Consider the following 5,284-nt stretch of genomic DNA (forward strand, 5'->3'; position numbering starts at 1 on the left):
AACGTTGGGATATACAAATGCTTAACTATTGCTGGTAGCAGTGTAAAGAGGTCCAAACTCTTCAGAAAGCAATTTAACATTGTCTTATCAAGGTGAACATGTGCATACCCTAAAACTCAGCAATTTACTTCTAGGTAGTATGTACCTAGAGAAACATACATGTGATCAAGAGACATGTATAAGAATGTTCATGGTAGCACTGTGATGATCAAAAACTGGAAACAATCCACTTGTCTATTGATAGAATGGGCAGTAGATTATAGTATGTTCATATGATGGGACACAATACAGCAGAGAAAATGAATGAATTATAGCTCTATGTGACAAAATAGATAAATCCAAGAGCATAATGTTAAATTAAAAAAAAGCATATTGCAGAAGAATACTTTCAGTATAATACCTTACATATAATGTTTAAAAACAAGGTTAATAATATATTTTGTATATACATATACAAAGACATGTAATAAAGCCATAAAGAAAAGCAAGGAAAAGCTAAACAAAAAATTCAGGACAGTGGTTATTTGTGGGTCAAAGATACAGTGAAGAAACAAGACACAGAACTGGGTTAAAGATACATGAGTGTTTATTTTATGATAGTCTTTATGACATTTCTATTTTATACACATTAAAGATATATGAATGACATATCCATAGGTGATTTTATATGTCTAAAATATTTGATAGTACAAATCAACAAAAAGTATGAGTTTAGGGGCACCCGGGTAGCTTAGTCAGTTAAGCATCTGACTCTTGATTTCGGCTCAGGTCGTGATCTGAGGGTCATGAGATTGAGCCCTGTGCAAGTCTCTGTGCTGGTTGTGGAGCCTGCTTAAGATTCTCTCTTTCCCTCTCCCTCTACCCTCTCCCCCGCAGAAAATAAAAATTAAAATAAAGTAAAAAATAAATAAAATGTCACTCCTTCAGTCAACTCTCATTTGACAGGCATTCTGATAATGAACGGATAGTTTTGATCATGCAAGTGAAAAATGGCATCTTTCTAGCCTCAGGAGTAGGCCTAATGTAGAGATTTCTGACCCAAGTTGTGCACTATGTAAGAACAGAGGGACTTAGGCGATGGGCCAGAAAAATGTTTAATAAATAATGAAAATATGACCCTTGGCGCCAGTATGGTACTTAAGGCCATTCATACTCCCTTGCCATCCGCTGAGTCATTGCTAAGCTTGGGAAACATGAGTTCCTGAAGCTACCTGGAAGGCTGGTTATGTCATCTCTGGTTGAAATGGATCCCGAGATATATGTCATCTCCTGGGGGGAGGGGGCCTAACTCCTGGGAAGTGAGATATTACTTTGCTGCAGTTTGCAAAACAGATCTATTAGACTCCATTCCCAGAAACTGTCTCCTGAATGACTTAAAGCAGGGCTAAAGAAACAGAATGCATATTTTTAATTGATTCTTTCTTTGAGCCGAGTTCCAAGTTGTCTAATACATTTTTAAATTCCCGAAGAGCTAGTTGCATTCAGAGTGACTCCAAAAGAGTTGTTCTAATTTGGGATGTCAAAGGCATCACTGCCATACATCATCAGAACAACAGTTGCTTCTCTGGCTAATTGGGGGATATATGAAAAGCTGTTCTTGTCATCTTCCTCATCTGCCTTCTCCTTCACTTTATTGGATATCAGTTCTTAAAATTAGGGGTATGAATATGATCTATCCCCCTGTTAATTCAGAAGTTAGGTCTTAGGAAGACCCTAGGATTTCAGAGCTAGCAGCTGGAGCTCAGAGTTCTTGCATGCATTTCCCAAGGTCGTATCTTAGTGCAGTGGTTCTCAAACTGCCATGTGTAACAGAATCACTGGGAGGGCTTGTTAAAACACAGATTGCTGGGTTCCATTCCCAGAGTTTCCGATTCAGTCTCTGATGTATAGGATGGGGTCTGAGAATTCACATTTTTGGCAAGTTTTTGGCATTTTTGATGCTTCTGGTCCAGGGACCCCAGTGTGAAAACCACTGTCTCAGTTAATTGAAGGACAAGGTATAGAGGCCAATGCTTAAGCAGTCCAGTACTTTCTCCAAGGAGGCTCTTCTACAGGGTACAGATTTCATGCTAACATTATAGAAACCAGAGGTTCTTCTCCTCTGGGACTTCTGAAAGGGGAGAATTGCATTGGAGGTAGAACTAAAAGCATGAGCTTTAGAATCAGAAAAATCTGAGTGAGGGATCTGCCAGTCCATGGTTTAGCTTTCTGACTTTGGGCAAGTTGTTTAGGTTATTTGAATCCCAGTTTCTTCATCTGTAAATCAGAAATAGTTCTAACAATTTGAGACTTCTGAAGAATAGTCCAAGAACTATTTGACATAGAGTTATAGGAGGATAAGCCATTAACGGGGCATCTAATTTAGATTCTTCACTTTTCAGATGTGGAAACAAAGGCCCAGGGAAAGTGTCTTAGCTAAGATCTCATAGCATATGGCAGAATGAGGACCAGAGTCCGGGTCTTTTAATGAGTTTTGTTTTGTTTTAATCATTCACATTGGATGAATATTTCTAAACCAAACCCTTCAAAACTAAACACTTTAGTAGTAGAAAGCCATTCATAGGGCAAGATGTAGACTTATGATAAATATTTTAGAGAGTCATATTAGCCAAGTTCTGTGATTTAATCTTTTTTTTTTTTTCTTTAGAGAGAGGGAGTGTGAGCGGGGAATGGGGGTGTTGGGAGAGGGAGGCAGAGAAAGAGGGAGAGAGAGGGAAGAGAATCTTAAGCAGTCTCCACGCTCAGCATGGAACGACCCTGAGATTATGACCTGAGCCAAAATCAGGGGTCGGACACTTAACCAACTGAGCCATCTAGGCACCCCTAATCTATTTTTCAAAATACCAATTCTTGTACAATGTTACACATTATACTTTTTTCTTTCTTTAGTGAAAAGAATGGTCTTTAATGTTTTGGCAAAGTCTTTTTCAGCCCAGAATAAACATGAAATAAGCAGGCTGGAGTGAAATATTTCACAGTGTACAAAAAGATGGAACTCTTCACAAATTCGCATGTCATCCTTAGGCAGGGGCCATGCTAATCTCTGTATCTTTCCGATTTCAGTATACGTGCCGCTGAAGTGAGCACCACATTACACTTTTATACAATGGGACACATTATATGGGAAGATAATAAGAATTTGTTCTGCTCACCCTTAACTATTAAAAGAAAACTTATAGGAACTCTCTAAAATTGATTTTATTTTTCCTTACAGTGGATTTTCAAAAAGTCTTCCTTGTGGCATAATAATGTTTTGCAAAAAGGGTGTGGCTATTTATAGAATTCTCGTCTTTGTTACTAGAAATGAGCACTTTTAGTAGATGGGAAAAAGGAGAGTTTAGTAGATGGGAAATCAATTTCCACATGAAGGAGGAAAAAGTTTTAAATGTATTAGGAAAATTATAGTAAACGTTTATAGTAAAAAAAATGGAACTCAAAGGACATTATTCACTAAAGCCATACTTGTTTGGGATGTATAAAGAAAATTTAGCTAGCTAAAACTTCTCATCTAGTAGACATGGACCTTGTGGAGAGTTAAGAGAAAATATTAATATTCCTCAAAATATTAATATTTGGTGAAGCCAAGACATAAAGGGTAATTAAGAAACCAGGGTACGCATGCAAAAGAATGAAACTGGATCACTTCCTTATACCATACACAAAAATAAACTCAAAATGGATTAAAGACCTAACTGTGAGACCTGAAACCATAAACATCCTGGAAGAGAGCACAGGCAGTAATTTCTCTGACATTGGCCATAGTAATATTTTTCTAGATATGTCTCCCAAAACAAGGGAAACAAAAGCAAGAATAAACTATTGGGACTACATCAAGATAAAAAGGTTCCCATCTGGAACAACACGGATGCAGCTAGAAAGTATAATGCTAAGTGAAATGAGTCAGTCAGAGAAAGACAAATACCATATGATTTCACTCATATGTGGAATTTAAGAAACAAAACGAACAAGCAAAGGAAAACAAAACAGAGAGAGACAAGCCAGGAAACACGCTTAACTATTGGGAACAAACCAATGGTTACCAGAGGGGAGGCGGGTGGGGGATGAGTGAAATAGGTGATGGGGATTAAGAGGAGCACTTGCGAGGAGCACTGGGTGTTGTAGGGAAGTGTTGAATCACTATGTTGTACACCTGAAACTAATATAACACTCTATATTAACTATACTGGAATTAAAATTTTTTAAAAAGCAGTGTAAAAAAATAAAAATAAGAAGCTATTGCACAGGGGTCCCTGGGTGGCCCAGTTGGTGGAGTGTGTGACTCTTAATCTCGGTCACAAGTTCAAGCCCCCATGTTGGCTGTGGAGATGACAACGAAAAAAAGCTTCTGCACAGCAAAGGAAACAATCAACAAAACAAAACCTACTGAATGGGAGAAGACATTTGCAAATGATATATCTGATAAGAGGTTAATATCCAAAATATTATAAAGAACTTATACAACTCAACACACACACACACACAATCTGATGAAGAAGTGGGCAGAGAACTTGGATAAACATTTTGCCAAAGACAGAGATACGGCCAACAGACACATGAAAAGATGCTCAACATCACTTATCATCAGGGAAATGCAAATCAAAACCACAATGAGATATCACCTCACGTCTATCAGAATGGCTAAAATAAAAAACACAAGAAACAACAACAATTGACAAGGATATGGAGAAATAGGGACCCTTGTGCACTGTTGGTGAGAATGCAAATTGGTGTAGCTACTATGGAAAACAGTCTGGAGGTTCCTCAAAAAAATAAAAACTACAACTATGCTATGATCCAGTAATTCCACTACTTGGTATTTACCCAAAGAATATGAAAACACTGATTCAAAACACTATGTTTATTGCAGCATTATTTACAAGAGCCAAGTTATGGAAGCAGTTCAAGTATTCATTGATTAATGAATGGATAAACAAGATGTTATATATATATATATATATATATATATATATATAATAGTGGAATAGTACTCAGCCATAAAAAAGAAAGAAACCTTGCCATTTGCAACAACATGGATAGATCTAGAGGATATAATGTTACATGAAATAAGTTAGTCAGAGAAAAACAAATACCATATGATTTCACTCATATGTGGAATTTAAGAAACAAAACAAAGATAAAAAGAGACAAACAAAAAACAGACTTTTTTTTTAAAGATTTTATTTATTTGAGAGAGAGAGAGAGAATGAGAGAGAGAGAGAGCACATGAGGGGGTGGGGAGGGTCAGAGGGAGAAGCATACTCCCTGCTGAGCAGGGAGCCCGATG

The 5,284-nt window shown here is 37.2% G+C and overlaps 1 non-coding gene across 1 annotated transcript; it reads right to left on the reverse strand.

Annotated features, from left to right (window-relative positions):
* Nucleotides 1–2,983: 2,983 nt before the first annotated feature.
* Nucleotides 2,984–3,087, reverse strand: LOC116646771. Its single transcript, XR_004302211.1, has one exon. It is a non-coding gene; the product is annotated as a U6 spliceosomal RNA (small nuclear RNA).
* Between the last annotated feature and the right edge of the window lie 2,197 nt (nucleotides 3,088–5,284).

Source organism: Phoca vitulina, unplaced genomic scaffold, assembly GCF_004348235.1.
Source record: "Phoca vitulina isolate PV1807 unplaced genomic scaffold, GSC_HSeal_1.0 scaffold37, whole genome shotgun sequence".
NCBI lineage: Eukaryota > Metazoa > Chordata > Mammalia > Carnivora > Phocidae > Phoca > Phoca vitulina.